This window comes from Sinocyclocheilus anshuiensis, unplaced genomic scaffold, assembly GCF_001515605.1.
Source record: "Sinocyclocheilus anshuiensis isolate Anshui unplaced genomic scaffold, SAMN03320099.WGS_v1.1 scaffold193, whole genome shotgun sequence".
In the NCBI taxonomy this organism is placed as follows: Eukaryota; Metazoa; Chordata; class Actinopteri; order Cypriniformes; family Cyprinidae; genus Sinocyclocheilus; species Sinocyclocheilus anshuiensis.
This window is the reverse complement of record NW_015536468.1, coordinates 44,731-65,720: the sequence shown is the minus strand read 5'-3', so window position 1 is coordinate 65,720 and position 20,990 is coordinate 44,731.

The window sequence follows — 20,990 nt, the reverse complement described above, 5'->3', positions numbered from 1 at the left end:
GCTGTGTTGTTTCAACCCAATGTTGGGTCAAATATGGACTAACCCAACTGTTGGGTTAAATTTTGGTTACATTTTTAAATTAACTTTTTAACCCAACAGTTGGGTTAGGCCATATTTGACCCAACATTGGGTTGAAACAACCCAGCATTTTTTAGAGTGTAGTCTTTAGATCTTTTTTAAAGTTCAAGAGCAGTGAGTGATTGTTTTTTTTCTTTGTCCTATTTTCTTTGATCAACATTAAAAACGGAGACGACAGCAGGATTATTAGAATTCTGTGTCTATCACTTTAACACTGTGTCTACACCGCAGCAGCTTGAAGCTGTCAACACTGGATGCGACAAAGCGGCCGTTGCTTGGACTATTTCAGAAATAGAATGGGGAATCCATTTACTTTCGGCAATTTGTCGTGTCGCGCCGTGCCGCATCCTGTGTAGACAATATCACTGATTATAATGGGTTCTATTGTCTTGTGACACATTGCGTCGTGCGCGGTTCCTGTTCGGTTTCTTTCTCAGCTGTTCATGTTCACTTAAGAACCAACTACTTTACTAGGATACTCACAGAGATGGGCATTTTTGACATAATTTTGTGTGAATTTGTCCGTTCAAACGTAGGAAGGAAGCAGAGCTCAAGACGCGGCTTTCAGGCCGGGGCTTCGGATGTTTAAACTTCCCACTCAGCACGAGTAATGCGTCTCCATTCACGTGTTCTGGCTCTTGAATATTTACATTGCAAAGGCTTAAACTTTTGTGATGAAGCAGCACTGATCCGTCAACTGTACAGAGTGTGGTTCACATTTGTTCACGTTTATGTTCTCACAACATTGCACTGTTAGAATTTATAAAAATGTTACCGGCCATCTGGCGACTGCACAGTTTCATATACTCGCCAAAGCCGATTTTTACCGGCATTTGGTGCTCGGCGAGTGTTAATTTTAGGCCCTGCCTGTGTTGTATTTGACTTTTCATACGTCTAAGCAAATACAACTATACTGTCCACTGCCTATCTACCCCGTTCTTATTTTTTTCCTGTCTCTGCCACTCTTTTTCTCGTCACCTGGTCTTCTTTCTCCAGCACTCCCCCTCCCCAGCTTAATGATGAGTGTTTGCTTGCAGTGCCTGGTGAGATGTTCAGTCTACTGAAAGTAATTTATGTAACCAATCAAGCGCTCATTTGTCAACCATCACTCTTCATTTCAGTGACTGCAGGACACCAGTGCTGTGGTCTCTGGGGTGTTGACATATGTTGTTTTGTTATTTTGATTGCAATTAGCAGATGTGTCTGAGTAATAAGGGACGGTGGAACAGGGCCATGGCAATATGGTCACCTCAGTGAACGAGAAAGAGAGAGAGAATGAGACAGAGGGACAACTACATAGTCTGATTGTTCATTTTACAACACCAAAACAATACTGTGTAAGAGCTCATTCTGTGTTTAACTCATTTTTGCACCACAGGATTCACTAAACATAACTGCAAAATGATAATTTTCAAACAAGTCTGAACACTCCTGCTATTGGTCAGACAAAACGTTGATCCCACCGCAAATCCACTATGTTGGTAAAACTATGTTTTTACATGGTCAGATGTTCTCCAAACAAAAAAACAAACAAAATAAATTATTAATTATGTTTATTTAGTGTCTAAGAGAAATGACTGTCTCTGCATATTAAGCTTGGATGTATAGAATAGAATGTATTTAACACTGAAACAGTTGCTTTCAATTAATAATCAGAACTCAAGCCTATTGGAACTGTTTGTATGGTCCTGCTAGTTATTTTTACCAGGTTTGTACAAATTCAGTATAAAGTCAAACTTATTCTGGGCGAATTTGCCATGGTAGTAAATAATTTACTGTAACGATTTCCATTGTAATCAATCAATGGTCAACATCAAGACTCACCTACACTAAATTATTTAGATCTATACATTTTTACCTTTGTTAGGTAACATGTTAAAGTTCTGCACCAATTACAGTAAACATACGCTTATGTGTGTGTATCTGAGTATCATATCAATGTATCATATACATAGAGTATATAAAAATAAATTGTTCCTTCTCATAACTAAAAAAGAGAGAGATTATCCTACAACTCATAAAACATTCAATAAATAATGCTTTACAATGAACTCCGTTAGAGAGCTACATATGGCAGTTTGTACATTCAATAAAAAAGCCTCTCTGCTTCTCTGCGTCACTTTTACTACTTCAAATCCTTCTCCGAAAATCAATGTTAATTCTCGTTTTATTATGAGCGCTGTCGCGTTCTCTTTTTGCAAGCAGAAGCTCCTCTGTTCAGCCTTATTTATTTATTTATTTGTTTGTTTATGTGGTTTGACATTTAGTGTAATTCATGTTACTATTTCTCACTCATTGTGAAAACTAACCTACGCCACTTCCAAAATAGTGGAGCAACTTCTCCATTTATGGACTAGACACGCATGGGCAAGTGACACAAGTGTTCGCAATTTCTCGTGGAAAGCGTCCCACTGCATCTAAAATATAAACACTTATATCAGGGTTACCATAGTGAATCAGGTTAAAACAAAAACATGTTTTAGAAATGGGGTTGATGTTGTATTGACTCATTTAAATTAATTTTGCATCAAAAAAGTTACATGGTGTACCTTTAAGCATTTGAGAATGTCTTGAATTTATGTTTAAAATAGATTGCTATTGATCGCAAGTGCCCAAAACCATTTACTTTGCGGAACAGTATTGTTGAATGCTCAATAAACAATAAGAAAATATTGAGTTAGTTACGTTTTAGTTACAGTATTGCCAGCTTTTGTCCATGTTTGCTTCAACAACAAATATACCCACAAACAAGACCAAGCTTCTTATTGCAACACAGTAGCATTCCTGAATGAACCACTGAATGTTTTTGAATGAAATCAACAAATCAGTCAAGTGAATGATTCAAATTCGCCTAAAGACAGCCACTTGTTGCATTACTTAACACTTGTTTAGTTATTGAAGTATTTTGAATAATTTGGTTGAAGAAAAAGAATCAAATAACAAAGACATGACGCCACCTGTTGCCACCTGGTGGCGTAATGAAGTAACAAGACGCATCATCCACAATTCAGTACTCTTGGAAAGCAGCATGACCAATCAAATTTGAGGGCCGGAACTGACTGTTGCATAATAAATCATACCTTCACAATCCATTGCAACCAATGGACTAATAAATCAGACACATTTGATACAGCATATGCGTAAAACTAGGCTGTAAATATCTAAAATGGGTTGCTACGGATGTGTCCATCTCACACAAGCTCCCAGCTCATGTTGATAGCCACATCCAGATGCTGAATGGGGCAAGTATTCCTCTCTCTCCATTCCTTTCTGCCTCACCGCCTTCCTATTAGCCAGCTCATATTCCACATCAAAGGCACAGATGCCAATAACCTCACTCTGCCCCCTAAGTGCTAAATTATTATTATTAAAGTGTGATTGACGGGCCTGCTTATTAATTATAATCTTGTGCACATATGCGGGGTGATGGCAGGAGGGGAAGCGGCTTTGTGTGCCAAGGCACCTCCACACAGAAGCTAATTTGCTCTGACACACTATCAAAGCATGCTCGTCAGAACTCCCATGGTGGCTCCTATGGGCCGCACTCAGGTTTTAAGGGACACACAGTGCAAGGGAGGGAGAGCATCACATCACACACCATATGGATTTTTCACACAACCGACAGAGACCGAAAAAAAAAAGTCAAAGGCGGAATGCTTTGTTAGATAGCACTTTTTTCCTCTGTAAAACACATGAAATCATAAACCTATTCAAACCCTTTAGAAACAAATTATTTACTTGTAATTTTCTAGTCAAAATATCAAAACATGCTAAAGAAGATCAATTAGATTTTTTATTTTATTATTTTTGCTTTACTTGAATTACATTTATTTTTCTTAGTATATTATATACACACACACACACACATATATATATATTAGTGCTGTCCAACGATTAATCGCGATTAACCGCATCCAAAATAAAAGTTTTTGTTTACATAATATGTGTGTGTACTGTGTATATTTATTATATATATATTAGTGCTGTCAAATTATTAATCGCGATTAATCGCATACAAAATCATACAAAATAAGTTTTTGTATGCATAATATGTGTGTGTTTTGTGTATATTTATTATGTATATATAAATACACATTTTGAAAATATTTACATGTATTTACATGTCTTTATTTATATTTATATTATAAGTAAATATATTTAATATATAAACAAAATTTTTCTGAAATATATACATGCATATGTGTGTGTACTGTGTATATTTATTATGTATATATAAATACACACACATGCATGTATATATTTAAGAGAAATGTGTTGTTTTTATACTAAATATATTTATATATATATAATATAAATTATATGAATATAAATATATGCCTGTAAATATTTTCAAAATATATACTGTATATGTGTATTTATATATACATAATAAATATACACAGATATATGTAAATAAAAACTTGTATTTTGAATGCGATTAATCACATTTAATCGTTTGAAAGCACTAATAATATATATATATATAACACACACACACACACACACACTGTATGTATATATATATATATATATATATATATATATATATATGTATATATCGCCATAGTCAAATTATATTTGACATAGAATGAATGAATGATCGAATGAATGAAATATTTTCCCTGCCCTTAAAATTTTAATCTTTCTCATCCTTTTCTTCTTTATCCTTTCTTTTTCCTGACCACATACAGCCTGCTTCTTTGCCAAATGATGAAACTGAAAGTATGGCGTGTTTATCACCAGCACAGCGGATCAAGATAGTTTGAAAACATAGAGAAGGCAATGACTCACTAATGCAATTTGTAAAGACGCTTTGTAATACACTTAAGACACCCACATAAACTTTACCTGCTGGACTTTTATAGCTGTAAGGAATCGGAGATGCTGTTAGTGTAAGATAAATGTCAGAGCAATTCATATTGTCTCCATTAGGAAAGAAGACGAGGAAGGGACACTTTTCTGAGAGGATGGGAAAGGAAGTGAAACCTTTTCCATGTATCCTGCATATGCTCTTTTTTCTTTTTAATAGCAAATTGCAGTAAATATAGCAACATTTACAATAAGAAAAAGTAACAAAAATGTCCCTTATATATAATATTTGCACCATAATGTTGCATACAAAGAAACAATAAGTTAAATTCAACTAAATTTTGAATTAATTCACAGGGTTTTTATTGATTTGTGTTATAAAATAACAACAAAATGGGATTTGTCATGCACTACCTACATATTTGCTATTCAAAGGATATACAGGTATTCCAATATCTAACCAGAAGGGGGCACTGAAACATCATGCATGTCAATGGACAGGTAAACAATTCCTCCTTACAGTGTTGGTCACAAACTCACTTATGATCCATTTTTCATAGTGGTCTGAGACTTAACACTCAATTTAGGAAGTAGTATTACATCATCATGGATGTATATGGTAAACGTCATCCCATTAATGACTCCATCTACTCAGTCTCCTAAACCACCAATGTTATTATCATGTGAGGCTACCGATGGACATTTAATATGTTATATGGCCATATTGTATGTAACAGTTGTGAGGAGTTCTACACAACCGCAAAATCATTAAATCAAACCTCGCACACATGGACACGCACGCAGACACTTTAAAACACAGCTTGCACTCAGACGCAAAGCTGAAATGGCAGAGATGAGTAGCAAGAATATAAAGAGCGACTCGCAGGGTGGCAGCCGTGATGGGCGCTGAATGACTTTTAATGGGCAAAAAAGACTTAGGAGATTAAATGGAGGTCCTCTGATGCAACTCAATTCAATTTGCCAGTATGCCTATTCATTTGGCAGACCAGGCCCCGCTATATAATTTTTCCATCTCGACGCTCTCATCCTAGACAGGCGAGCGGCACGGACATCTCGTGCTGGGTTTTTACCTACACATTCATCAGAGAGCCAGCAAACTACCAGCACTTATATGACGACAGAGCCCCGGTCAGGGTTCGGCTTCATTATGCCTGTATGTATATTTTAAATAAAGTAAAACACGTCTGCTTTCCAGAGCAGCATCTGCACTTTTGCAAATGGAGTTCAAATTGCCTGAAATGAGGGAAGAAGTGAGCAGACAGAACAAAGAGGAAAAAAACGGGAAGATTTCATCCCCCCGGAAAAATGACTAATAGCTGTTTCTGCCGGAGCTCGTACAATCCTGTCGGACTATTCGAAAATGAGAGGCTGCCTAATTTGCCAGTGCATTTTTCTCTCCATTGTCCTCTCCTTTTGCACTTTTTCTTCCTTTCTCTGTTCCTCCGTGGCCCCCCCAAGCAGTCATCCCCCTCTCGTTCTCTCTTCCTCTAAATGCAAAGATGTACCCAAGGGCAGCGTGTGGATTGTGGTCAATCACAGTGAGCAGATCTGCATATTCAGTGAGTCATAAATCTTCTATTAGCTGCTCCGCTCTGACTGACTCCTGACCCTTATTTCTCCAGGATGGAGGTGGGTCTTTGGTAGACAAGGGCACGCTAACAGCTCCCCTCCCATCCTGTTCCGAATGAAAACCTGGTCTTCACACCATTCACACGTTCCGCTCGTCCACGAACACATCCCATCATCCCATGGGACCATCACACTTCTACACCCTCGAGGGCTAAACACTCATTCGGTGGTACAAGTCCACGACGTAATGAGCGGGGAAGAGTTAATTATTTTTCTTTCACACCAAGACGATGGATGGAAAACCGTTCGTACTTCTGAAAACTATGGAAAGCCTGGGAGAGGGATGAAACAGACAGAGAGGAAGTGAGGGGTGCGTTAGATGGAGGAACAGAACAAGGCAGAGCAAAAACTGGAGGTAGAAGAGAGAGAGAGAGAGAGAGAGAGAGAGAGGGAGGGAGGGAGAGAGTGTCTGGAGTGGGCTTTGATCAGAATGGATAGCGGTGGAAGTTTCTGGAGACCCTCATAAATTCCTGGCGGAGGTGTGGGCCTCTAACACTTTAACAAGTCTCTGTGCCAGCCATCAGTGCAGCGTTTAACAGTAGGCAAAAGCCTGTGTGACAGCACCACACCTCATTCATTATTTAAAAAGACCTGCATGCAGCACACAGCAACGCATCCACCAGCTGCAGTGCTTGCTCTTAACGATCCCTCCGGTCCAGTGAGAAAAACAAAGAGAGAGAGCGGCACCAAGAGAAATGCAAAGTTGCAAAGCAATGCAAACTGAGACAATTTTTCTTGAAACAGTTATCCTCAATCGCTTTGGATCAATTCTTGAATGAGAGGATCTAAATAATCAGTTTCTTGTTCACACCAAGTTTGAATTTCTTATTTCGTTTTGGCACCTGTGTGCAAAAAATAAGCACAATAACTAAATGCACTTGGCCTGTTGATCAAAACTGATGCATTGATTCTTTGTGAAATTGTCATCTCTTCACAACTTATAAACATTCTTTCACCATATGAGCCATGTCATAACCTGGCTCAAAGATTATGACAAAAGAGAGGGAAGCAGGGATTGAATCAAAATATAACAGATTTATTTAACAAACAAAATAATAATCTCATCACATGCAAAATAATCCATTCAATTATCAAAATCTGTATGTTCCATAAATATCTAACATGGAATGTTTTCTGTTTATATGTAACACACTACTAACATAAATAATGTACTGCATATTCTGCATATTGCATTTTTTTTTCTGTGTACTACAGTGAGATACACAAAAGCATTCAGCTAGACAAAACTAGACAGCTAGAATTCCTTAAATGATCATTCTGTGTTTCTATGGAATATCCTGACATGATATGTGTTACATATAGCAATGATTTGGCATCTTGCAGCTGCGAACAAACAGCATGAATGGAACATTTGTGTTCAATATGTGTTAATGCTAATGAATGAAAATAGATAGACAGACAGACAGACAGACAGACAGATAGATAGATAGATAGATAGATAGATAGATAGATAGATAGATAGATAGATAGAAACTCTGCGGAGTGAGAACTGTATTTAGTTATGTGTACGTGGCCAGAGAGAGGTGAGGAGGAGGAATTGTGTTGTGGGAGAGAAAGGGTAAAAAATAGAAGAAAAAAGTAAGAATGAAGTGTTGGGGGATGGGGGGTGAAACAGGAAAGATAGATGAGACAAGTGGGGAAGGAAAGGAAGAAAGAGAGAGATTTGCATGCCTGAATCAGCAGCGCTCACACATCTGGTCATATCCCATAGTGATGACATCCAAGTTTCACATTACCACATTCATAATGTTTGCATTAAAACTCTTGTTTATGATTTAAGCATGAGGCTGAGTTGATAAAACATAGATAAGATGAGACCTGGGTTGGTGAAAATTCCACTCAGATAGCTGTATGCCCATTTTTCATATATTCAATTAGCTAATAAGGTAGCGCCAAGAGCGAGAGCAGGTTTGATGGATCAGCCAACTTTTTCCCAGCAGGCTAAGCTTACTCAGGCATTTTTTTCTTTTTCTCTCCCCTTTATTCTGGAAGAATGCTGAAAAAAAGTTATGAGGGTGCTGTAAAGAGACAGGCTTGCCGATCTATGACAAATTTACTGTCCCAGAGTAACCCTCACGATTCCCATAAGCTCTACAGATGGGAGTAGAAAGAGAAGGGTGAGGGAAAACCTGAAAGAGCGAGAGATTTCATTAAGATGTCTTTTATTTGAAGGTTAATTGGAAATGTTTTCACTGTCAAACCGTCAGCCCATGCATCAGGGCCTGATACTTCTGTTGTTTTGAAAGCACATTCAGAGGACGTAATAACAAATATCTTTGTTCACTTTGCCAACAGCCCATTTCAGGGCTGACTAAAAAGCAATCATATTATTTATTGAAACATTTTTTTTTCTCATTTTCATCTATCGCTGCCCCTTGGCATTCATTGGCCTTTTGTGGGCTCAAGCGCTGGCATTAAGTCTGACATTTGGCTGAAATCTATAAAAAGCCTCTATCATTATAGGTCAAAGTCCCATCACTACAGTCAGACCCTGACCCCTTGACCGCAGCCGATGTGTTTTTCTGGAGCAAACCGAGGTGATTTGCCATGGCAGCTTTGATTTCACTAGTTAAAATACCCTATTCTCTCACTTTTTCACATATAAATACTAATAGAAGCCTCTTTCCAGCTCAAAGTAAACTTTATTTCTCATAATTGTGACTTTAAATATCAAAATATGACTTTATATATCACAATGGTGACTTTTTCCAAATAATGTGACATCTCAACTTTATTATTAGCAACTATATTATTTATTTCTTACAACTGCACTAACAATTAATCTCAAATTCCATTTTTTTTTCACCTCAAATAGTTACTTTGATCTCCCACAACTGCCAGTTTATTTCTTATAATTGCACATGCATTTCTTAAAATGTCTTAATTTCTTGTAGATTGCAACTAAACTGCAATTGCAGTTTTTAAATCACGTTATCTCAAGTTGTAACCATCTAAAATGGTCCAATCTCTAACAACTGCAAATGCTCATAAATTTATTTCTTGCAGTTTATTTCTTATAATTTTGTCACAATTTCAACATCCTCACAATTGCAACTTTTTCTCATAATGTAACCTTACATCTCAACTTTAGATTTTAGCAATTGCGATTCACAATTGCCATTTTTCCTTCTTTTTTTTTTTTAAATCGGAAATGTTTTTATGGTCCTATTTCTCAATTAACTCCACATTTATTTCGTCTTTTAACTTTTAACTCTCACAATATCAATTTTTTTTTAATCTCAAATGTATATTTTGTAACTATCTAAAAGGTTTCAATCTCTCATAATTGCAACTTTATCTCTCAAAATTGAGTATCTTTTTAATTTCCCTAGTTGCACTTTTATTTTTTTTACAATATTACTTTATGGTATATCTGACATTGTGACTTCCTGAGCACTTCATTTTGCACAAAGTTTGCACTCACATTACAAGGGCTAGAACTAGGACATGCCCATCCGTGCTGATGGCCATGGGGCTTTTTCTGCATGTGTTTGTCTGTGGCTACTAAGAGAAGCCACAGAGAGTTACACAGAGCCTCAGTATCTCTGTTCTTCTCAAGAGAGATCATTCTCTTGGGGGATACATCTCAGGGCCACAGGCCTCCGAGGCAAGAGCCAAGGCACTTCTGTAGCGAGGTCACCTTGCCTTTCCCATGGAAATGGGTCAGGATGGAAGGCGTCTCTGCGGTCCATTTGCACGCCTCCTGAACGCAGTCCAGCCTTTGCTGGTATAAAGGACACAAAGGAGATTGAGAGTGTAGGAGAGGGTGAGACGCCAACAGTCATAGCCAAAGGAGAAAAAAAAACCTCACACTCACAAAAGAGAGAAAATACAGCGGGTCCAAATCCCCCAGATGTGGGCCTGTCGTTTTGCATAAGTCAGGTATGTGTTTGTGGATGGGGATGGCTCATAACTCTCGGCAGGCTGATATTAAATCCGTATGCGCGGAGACGTGCCCCCGGACAGTAATGGATTACCTGGCCCTGATTCCCCTCCCAGCCCGGCCTGGCTTGGCTCAGCCCACCGACCCCGACTGTCTGGAATGTGACAAGATAGCGGGAGGCTGCCAGGGCTGCCGGGAGGCCAGATTTATCTCGCTCTGCGCTGACGGATGATAAAAATGTCAGGCCGCGATGTTTGGACCGGGTCACCAGCCGGAAGGCCTGCACGCTGGACAGGTCACCAAGAGATACATACACATCTGCACAACTATACATATCTTCACAATCGCTCGATCTCCTGACCCCACCTTCAAGGCTTCAGAAAGGAATCTGTAGCTCGATCTTTTCATTTTTCTGGCCTCGCTGCCTGAAAAACACCTCAGGTAGAGTGCTTTGGTCCTCTGCTGCATCTTTCATGAACGCTGATAACATCACAATGTGTGCGATAACACCATTCCAACACACGCGGGGCTCAACAATACGGATGGCTCTGGGCCAGTTTGAGAAAGTTTCGGGCCAGCTGACAGAACTGTCATTTCCAGCCTATGTTCGTTGATCATGTGTCATTATGCCTTGCAAACCTCACCATTTGGATTTCTGGGAGGTATAGAACATTGCAGATTGTGCTCATTTAGATATGTCTTCAAGGTAATGTTAACTTGCTGGCCAACACTGATGAGGTTTTGGTGAAATATGAGTATGATGAATAGTGTTGGAAGCATCAGTTTTAATGGGGTGCAAATTCTAAATAAATCAGAAATGGTTTTGCTCTGTATGCCATTGGTTTCCAGTAAAGCGTTTATGAAATGTCACAGCTGAATAATTTATTCAGTCGATTCATCCATTTGAAATGGATACATTATCTTAAATTTTATTATTAAAACTACACAATGTTTACATAATGTATATTAAGCGCTTATACACACACTATTTACATTTTATATATTTAATCACCAGTTATATATATACATATATGAAATATGAGACATGAGAATTTGATTAAATAATCTTTACATGATTAATAATATACTATTCAATTCTGTGGCCTTTCATAAACACAATTTTTTCTGGAAAACAATGGAATGCACACACACACTCATGTTAGGTTTCTGTGGATTGTGGGGACTTTCCATAGACTTCTATTACTTTTATACTGACCAAACGATATTTTCTATCTCCTAACCCTAAACTTACCCCTTACAGAAAACCTGTTTGCATTGTTACACTTTCAGATAAACATCATTTACTAATTTTAATATTTCAAAAATTTCAGGTTTTACTATCCACACACACACACACACACACACACAGTATATAGCTCTGTGTGTATATTCTAATATTAGATCTAATGTAATAATAATCCAATACAGTTAATGTCTAACAAAAAATAAATGAATTTAAAAAATGCTACAGTGGGGGAAAAAAATCCTCACACACACACAAACGCACACAAACACACAAGACAGTCTTTCAGTTTTTCCAGTACAGGATGTTGAGTAAAAGTCAAGGTTGACTTTAGCACCTGCTTGAGTGATTCATTGTGTTCTTCCTCCATTTAGAGACAGAGCGGAACAGAGAGATACTGTGTGTTCTTTAAGAGCCTACTTGGCATCAGGCCAAAGTCCACAGGCTGTGTCCACGACAATGGAGGGATGAGCCTTTGAAAATCAACCATGTGTGTGTGTGTGTGTGTGTGTGTGTGTGTGTGTGTGTGTGTTTTCACCACAGAATAAGTGTAAGAGTTCTTCAAGTGTTTATAGAGTTTGTACTGCCAAACCTATCACAACATACGAATGCACAGTCAGTAGTATCACATCTCTCGGCCCATTTATAACAAGCGCTAATTTAGATATTTCTGTAAGGTGGCTTTTTACACAATCGATGAGAGAAAGAGATATTTTTCTATCATGGTTACAGACCCAAGTCTTGTCGTTTAACATAATTTATGGCCATTTTAATTGTTGATGAGTCACACGGCACTGTGTGTCTCTGATCTGTCTACAAGCATATGCTACTGAGCCTGTCTCTCCTCTCTCAGGGCTAAAAACATTGCACAGAGCTTGATTGTCTTTCTCTCCTCTGTCTCTCTCTAGGCTAACAGAACAGCTGTAGATATCACAAAATGGCTAAACTTACAGTTGCCAAAAACAGAGATGCAAAGTATCTACCCAGGGAAGATAGACGGTGTGAAGGATGACAAAATGCAACACCATCACGGCCTGTTATAGCCTAAATTACGTGTGTGTGTTCATGTCCATTCATTTTGCTGTGGCTTTGTGCATTTTGTACATTCCGGGCTGATGGACACACATACTAATATGCCTGTGAGCGTTTCTGCATGTGTGAAGCCTGCAGAGTGTGAGGAAGCAACTTTTCAGGAGGCAAAGGCACAAACTGTGAAGAGATGGGCTTAATTAAAATCCACATGAATATGCATGAGACACTTGTACGGTTCCAGTAATTACATATTGAAAAAAGGTTTCATGCGCTAGTGAGATGCTAGCGTAAGTATTCTTAAGTGATGTCTAATTCCAACACGCCGCACGGCACAGATCGGAAGGGAGATAGTAAAAACTCTCCTTTAGAAAAAAAAAAAACTAAAAGAAAACAGAAAAAGTGCAAGAGATTGTAGAGGTTAAGGTGTTTGTACAAAACCATTGTAAAACACATGAGTTTTTAAGAGAGAAAAACGCCTACAATTTATGTTAACAACTTAACCAGACGCAACAGTTCACAAAATGATCAGTGCTGATCTTTACAGAGGTACAGCTTGGTTATTGCTGAATACATGCTGCTATTGCACAATACCTTCATGTCAACCTGAATATTTACAAGCACTTACAGCAGACAGACATATCTGCCCACTCAGTCTCGTATAGCACAGAAAATTTACAACAGAAATGTTAGTTAAAAAAGGCGCACTACAGTATTTTTTTGTGTTGCTCTGGATGGAATTTGTCTTGGATAGTGACACCTAGTGGTGTGGATGCAGCATCACACAAAAGTTTGGTTTCAATTGACACTGAGGAAATGCTCTATAAATGCTCTATATGAATTTATTCTGTCAGTGAGTGTTCGATAATAGGAAGATTATGGAATAAGAAGTTAATAGCATTCAGCTGGGAATATGGTCTCAAGATGGCCGCCTCCATGTTGCTACCCCTTGTGTAGATTTTTTTTTTTTAATTACTATAACTTACTTTAGAGGTAAACTTTTCTTTTTCTTTTCCTTTTTTTTTTGAAATGAGGAAAAACCCATGTGCTGAAAATTTGTTGCCTAATTTACCTCCGTTTTTGGTTGGGGAAAAAAATTGTTGATAACTCTGGTAATGTTAACTTAAAAACTGAGGTGCATGTGTTTAGATCAATGAGGCCTACAATCAATCGGTCCCATTGTTGGTGATAATATATAGCATAAAGAGAGATTTATATGCATTTTTATTTTTAGGACAGTAATTTTTTTACCAGAAACAAGGTGATTTAAAAAAATCCCCAAAAAATACAAAAATTATGTTGGATTATTTTTGGAGGGATGTTTTTGTATGCTGTGTGAGTAAAGTCAGTAAGTTTTACTCCAATGCAATAACATTAACTAGCATTTTCAGGGAAAAAATGACCAGTACACAACATGAGGGTTAAAAAATTTAAGAAAATCAAATATTCTCTGTTCTTAGATGTTAGAAAGGCAGGGGAACGTAGAAGAGTGGAAAAGAGGGAGATAAGCTGAAAGGGACTGTGAAAGAGATTCAGAGAAGGATAGAAAAGGAAGTTGGGAATTGCAATGGCAAGTATGGTAGGATGGTTAATCACCACTTTGCCCCGCTAATTTTGCGCCCCCGTGGCAACAGAGCATGTTTTATTCAACAATTTATTAGATCCCCATCCATTCTCGCACTTAACACGCTGAGTCCACGCCGCTCCGCCGTGCACCGTGTCTACAGATCCGCCCAGCAGCGGCACGGCCTGTCTGCAGACCTCCCAGCTATCATTTCAGACCACCGACAGAACAGCCAAACATCATTACAGACTGTCTACAGACTGAACCAACATCACTGCAGTTTTCCCTTTTACGGAATCATCCATCGCTACAGTGTCTACAAACCCTCCAAACATCACCCACAGAAAAAAAACGAAGGGGGGAACGGAGGTAGCATGAGAGAAGGGCTGGGACAGCAGCGCCAGGCAGGGTACTAATGGCTCCCCGAGCTGTGAGACACTAGCATTATGCAGAAACATGCTGGCCATATGGAAAAGACAATGAAGTACAGTAATTAAAACAGAACAAAGAGAGAGACGCAGTGTGCCATAATTAGAACACTGATTAATCAGCTGATAATTTTACCTTGATTAATGTTCCTGATTTTCTTTTCATACTGACCTGAGCCAGTTGGGTACGGTCCAATTAAATTTAAATTAAGCTGCAGAAAATTCTGCACCAGAATAAGATGTCACAGGACAGGAAAGTATAATTGTTTTAGTGGTATGAACAATATGCAAGATGATACCTTGCTGGGCAAGTGTTCTCAATATGCATGTCAGGCTTGCTTAATTGTTTATACTGTATAATATGTTATATTACTACACCGAGTCAACAGGGTGATCATCTTGTAACTCACCATTGTCAAAGATAATATTTGAAGGTCCCTGAAGCTGCTCATTTTTAAACTTTATTTACAAAAATGTGAGTGGCAAAATATTTTAAAAATTAAATAAAATAATTATAAAATTTCAAATAATTTCATAATTCTAGATGTTTCAATAACTGAACGTTCTTCAGGGTGTAAGACCACTTAATTTACATGATTTTCCAGTCATTTGTGCTTTTTAAAAAAAATTACTTTTTACTCTTTTTTTATATAGTTAATTCTGCCTGATAAAATATTTTAGAGCTTGACATAACTTGAAAAACTTACATTCATTATAAAAAATTACACTTTCCATAGTTTCCTAATATATACAGATTTTCTAAGACAGTGAGAATCCTATAGTTCTTAAATAAACATGACAGTTGTTAAGGAAACAAATTAAATATTTGTTTTTTTTTGACAATGTCCATGCTTATTACACTGCTACTCACCAAATAAATAAACAGATGGAAATTAGATTTTAGCTGTTTATTATAAGCATACAGTAAGAAAAAAAAAAACAGACCATTACAATGTACAAAAAAGCAACCAGACGAACACTACAACCATTTTACAATAATATTAAAACTGAAGAACTGAGGTAATTTTCACTATAATCTATAAGTGAGATGCAAGATGGAATCAGTTTTGTGTTTATGAAAAACAGAGAAAGCCAGTCTGCGATGTGAGAGACATGAAAGAAGTGCTAATTTCAGTTACTTGGATGAGCGTTGCCATGGATGATGGTGAACATCAGGCCTCTGTATGCCATGATTAACCAATCAGAATCAAGTATTCCAGAGCGCCATGGAATGCTCATTTAGTTTTTCAAGACTATGGAGGAATTACAGAAAAATTATTGTTCAGCTATTAAATAAATGTATAATTTCTGTGACAAAAAAACTGCTGTTTGAAATAATATACAAACGTCCTCTCACTCCAAATACCTGCTCCATTATTCTTTCCAAATCAACTTTACCAGTAGGCTATATTTCCCCCAAAATATCAATACACCAATGGCTGGCCAGAAAGATGTTATTTAGTACAAACGAGAGCTCCCAGCAGCCCGACTTCCTGGGTGGGTCCCCTTAGAGATGCCCCACTCTGACACCAACTCCTCAATCACAGCCAAAACTAATCTGCCCAATATCACACAATGGCAGGTGCATTTATTCTGTCAATTGAGAGGAGAGGGGAAAACAGTTGGACGGCTAAATGAAAAAGCTGGCTCTCGCGTTCTCTAGTGGCCTCTCCGCGCTTCGCTTTCGTCCGGGCTGGGGCTGTTGGCCAGGCTTTAGTTGACTGGCTGGCGTCCAGCCCCTGTAGAGTCACTTTGGGTAGGCCCTGCCAGCCATGTCAGCGTGCCAAAGCCTCCTCCACCAGCGTTAGTGGAGGGCACCGCTACTGTCACCGCTGCCCCAGCGGACCCGACCTGGAGCGCCGTGTTAATTCACTCAGATCTATTTAAAAGCGGGTGACAGCTCTGTTACGGATGGAGAGGTGACAAGGGCAGCTGTTCCCTTGCACACATACACAAGCACTACTGCAAACATTCAAACTACATAAGGCCTGCATGTTGAAAAAAGCATGCAGTGGCTGCAAAAAAGGTGTATGAATCTAGATCTATATTTAGATTATTTATAATATCATAAATATTGTATTTATACTATGTAAATATTATATAAAATATATACTATCTTTTGAAAGGTAGTGTATCTATCCATCCATCCATCCATCTTAGACTTCAAAAGTAAGGCATCAGTAGGAGCTTTAGGATCTCTGTTATGATAGGTTGCATTTATTACATCAAAATACAGTAAAACTGTACTATCATGTAACATTGTGTCACAAATCCGATCCATGAATTTCCATCCACTTGCCACCAGAGGTCGCCCTTCCATGATATTGACTCTCGCACCACACAGACTGTTACACATCACCCTGGACTACATTTCCCATGTTCCATTGCACTGATTACACTCACACCTGAAACCAATTACACGCTCACCTGAATGCTATTACACACACTATATAACACCTACCCTGATCCTGCTTGAGTCGCCGAGTACTGTTCTGCATTTTTCACTCCCCAAGTGTTAGCTGCCTTACCGAGCCATTCCGTGTTTTCTGTTTTAGTCTCGTGTATTGTTTTGCATTTATCCCTGTTTAGCGGATAGCTACCTTACCGAGCCTGTTTAAGTTTTCATAGTTTTCTTAGTCTAGTCTTAGTCTTGCCTTGTCTGTTTTCCTGGTCTCTGATTCACGCCACGTATCTTGGATTAACCCTTTGCTTGCTGTTTCTGACTCTGTTTGCCCCTGCCTGGACCTTTGCCTTCTACCTGGATTTATCTCTTGCCTTGCCTTCGATATACCTGTTTGCCATTGTCTGACCCATGCCTGTTAAAACCACGTCTCTTAATAAAAGCTTGCATATGGATCCGCATGTCTCTCGTCTCATAACACATTGTTACAAATTAAAATAGCTGCTTCTATATTGACGTTACTTTAAAATGTAATTCATACCTTAGCAAAGATTAATTCAGTTATATAATCAGAAATCATTCTAATATGCTGATTTAGTGCTCAAGAAGCATTTATTTTTTGATGAATAGAAGGTTATTTTAAAATAGAATAACTAAAATAAATAATAAGAATAAATAAGAACTATGTAAATGTCTTTTATTTTGGCAATAGAGAGACGAGAGAGAAACAGAGCACAATGCAATGCAATGACATTAATATTTAAGAGCGCCTTAAGTGTCCAAATACGCATGTATGATCTCTTTGGGCAAAACAGAACGGCAAAAGTAACCCCTAACGTATACGCTATAAATCCTAATTCAACCCAAGTCATAAATTGAGCAGCAGAAAACTGAGAATTGAAGGGAGAAAAAGTGGCATAAAGAGATAAAGAAAAGGCCTCCTGTGATCTTGATATATGAGCTTTGTTAAATTAACGTGTGGTTTCCAATCAACAGAGGCACGCCACAGGGCTTCTCATCAATGCGGACAGAAAAAAAGAACCTCATCTGTAGCAGTCGAGCAGGGAGAAGCTGGGAAATGATCCAAATTTTGACTCACAAGTTATACGCAATGACCCACTCCTGATGGAGGCCTCCAAGCTCATCTAGGCCCTTTATCTTCTCTCTGGTGGGACCCCAGCACCATCTCCATTGGACCGGGCCTGTAATTGACCATTAAGGTACTACGAACATTTTTCAGTTATCTCCCAATGACAATAACAGCAATAGTACATGACAACATTCCATTAGTGTTCAATTTGAGCGCAGATGGGCACGCATATGAACGCGTGTGTGTGCGTGGAATACGATGAGAAATATCTGCTGCTTTTTAGCATGTCTTCACGCGTTGGCTTCTTTTGTTTCCGCTCTGGAAATGAAACCAAAATAGGCAGAAGATGCTTGGTAACATGCAAATGTTCAACTATCACTTCTACATCTGATGTGCAGTAAGCAATGAGACCTTGCCTCTGTCATATGCTGTGTTTAATTACATGGAAACTTTCCTTTCCTGAGGCCACGGCAGCGTAGTGTTTTGACAAGCAGACCCTCGCGCTGACAACGTTTCTCATGGATGATTTGGGATAAACTACACTCAGACATAAAAGATTAGTCCATTAAGAGCAGCAAACGGCGCTGTCTCATTGATATTCAACGGCGAGCTAGTGGTAAAACAGATTATCGGTTGATGGAGCCTTCATTAATTCAGTTCAGTCTTCGGGTTGCCCGTGTCCTGTTTGCTTCTAAAACACCACAATTGTTACTGATCTAATAAAATCATGAGATGCAATGATGAAATAAATAAATACTTGAATGTCTCCAGTTCTACATAAGCCGACAGCAATAAATTGGAAATTAGCCACAAAGTCGTAGTAAAAAATGTCGCAGGATCTATCCCGCTGGCATTTGATTGGACTTGACACGTCTACGAACAGGTGCGCATTTATCTCCGAAGTAAAACGAAGAGGCTTTGCCCATTTCAATGCCTGCGTTAAAACAAAGCACTAACTGCACTGTGATTTATTCAGAGTTGTTTGAAAAACTTTGATCTGGGGGAAAAAAAACCCTATGCAACACACGACATCCCAGTCCACATTTAGCTCCAATTGTGTGAGACATTTTTCTTCCGTGGCCTTTTTGATATTCTAATAACAGGCGGTGAGCTGGACGCAGGTGTGGTGTTCTGAGCAATAGCAATAACAAGGCCTGAATAATTACCGCCGCCATATCCATAACAGCCCCAAAGCTCAGAAGTGTGTTCAGTCTGTGGAGCCCCTTCTCTCCGGTGTGGAATCCGCCCCTTCGATGGTAAATGGCAGAACTGGGATCTCTTCCAGATTTAGTGCTGCCCAGTTAGAGAGAAATAAAGCTGGCAATCCTCAGGAGAACTCTCTAATGTCTCTGTTAATTGTGAGTTATGGGTAAACATTGCAGGCTTGCCGAGGTCAGACCTGTCAGCAATAATACTTTTCAGGAGGAATTTACGAGATGGCCCTGTTTATTCCGCTATAAAAGGAAGTAACAGAAGGAATTAGACACGGTCTGTTGTTGTCGTTTCTTTTTTCTGTTGTTTGCTCATGTCAATCCCTCTTCCTGTCATCTCCTGATTCCCATTACGCAGAGAGAGCTACTTATCTACACAGTGTGACAGTGCCAGTCTGACTGGATGAGGTACTTGGGCACAACGTGGTGGAGAACGATCCCTCACAGACATGTCCGACAAGCTCGGCTATAATGACAATTCGGAACTTTAGCCTCATTTGCAAAAACCTGTTATTCATGGGTCAATGACATCGTTCTTAGTTTTTTTCCAATCTGTTTATTTATTCCAAAATACATTTAAAATCCAATTCATTCATACAATGGACCGAATACAATGCTTGATGTGCACGTTTTACCTTCTGAATTAATTAATTTGGATTTTATCATCTTTTTTTTTTTTTCCTTTAAGGGAGAAATATATAGTGAAAAATGTCAGGGTATAAAACTTCTAATATCATGAAAAAAATAAAATATATATATTTCTCAGAAAAACTAATAATTTGTCTGCCAAATCAATGTCATTAAATAAATAAATAAATAGTCTGCAGACCCTCATGACTGTGTGTAAAACTCACTAAGTCTTCTAAAAGTACACAATTTGAACTTACAATATTTATACATTAATGATTCAATGCATTTTTTAATAATGATTAAGATGTGTACATTTACATGTACTCAAGCTGTAATCTATGTTATTACTTTTTACTTCATGGTTACACCACATGACAATTTTAAGTCTCACTAAATTAAAATGTTACTTGAAAATGGTTCATTCACATGGTTTTGAATGAAAAATCATATGAAACCACAAGTGCCACATTCTTAGAAATGTGTCTGTGTTCCTGCTTTTTTCAACTCTTTAAAACAATATTTTTCATTATTATGGACACGCGTACCATTGACCTTCGCTGTGCTTACACTTTCATACAAAACAAATGAATGGAGAACATACATATATGTAGTATAAAGATGCTTAAACATTAAAAAAAAGAGTCTTGGCATCCCTATTCAAAGCAGACCTACATTCTCACACAAAGAGCATTTGGGTGTGATAAATGTTGGAGACCAAGGGACTAGCGTGAAGCCTTGAATTGTGTTCGTTTGAGGAGGCGAGGGCGGTACGTTCCCTCTAGACTGAACCAAATAGAGAGATCTGGGGATGTATGGTTATTAAGGGAAACGGTTCTTGGCACTAAAGAGAGATTATGAAATCTATCTATCTATCTATCTATCTATCTATCTATCTATCTATCTATCTAGTTAATAGATAGATAGCTAGCTAGCTAGCTACACATTTACATAAA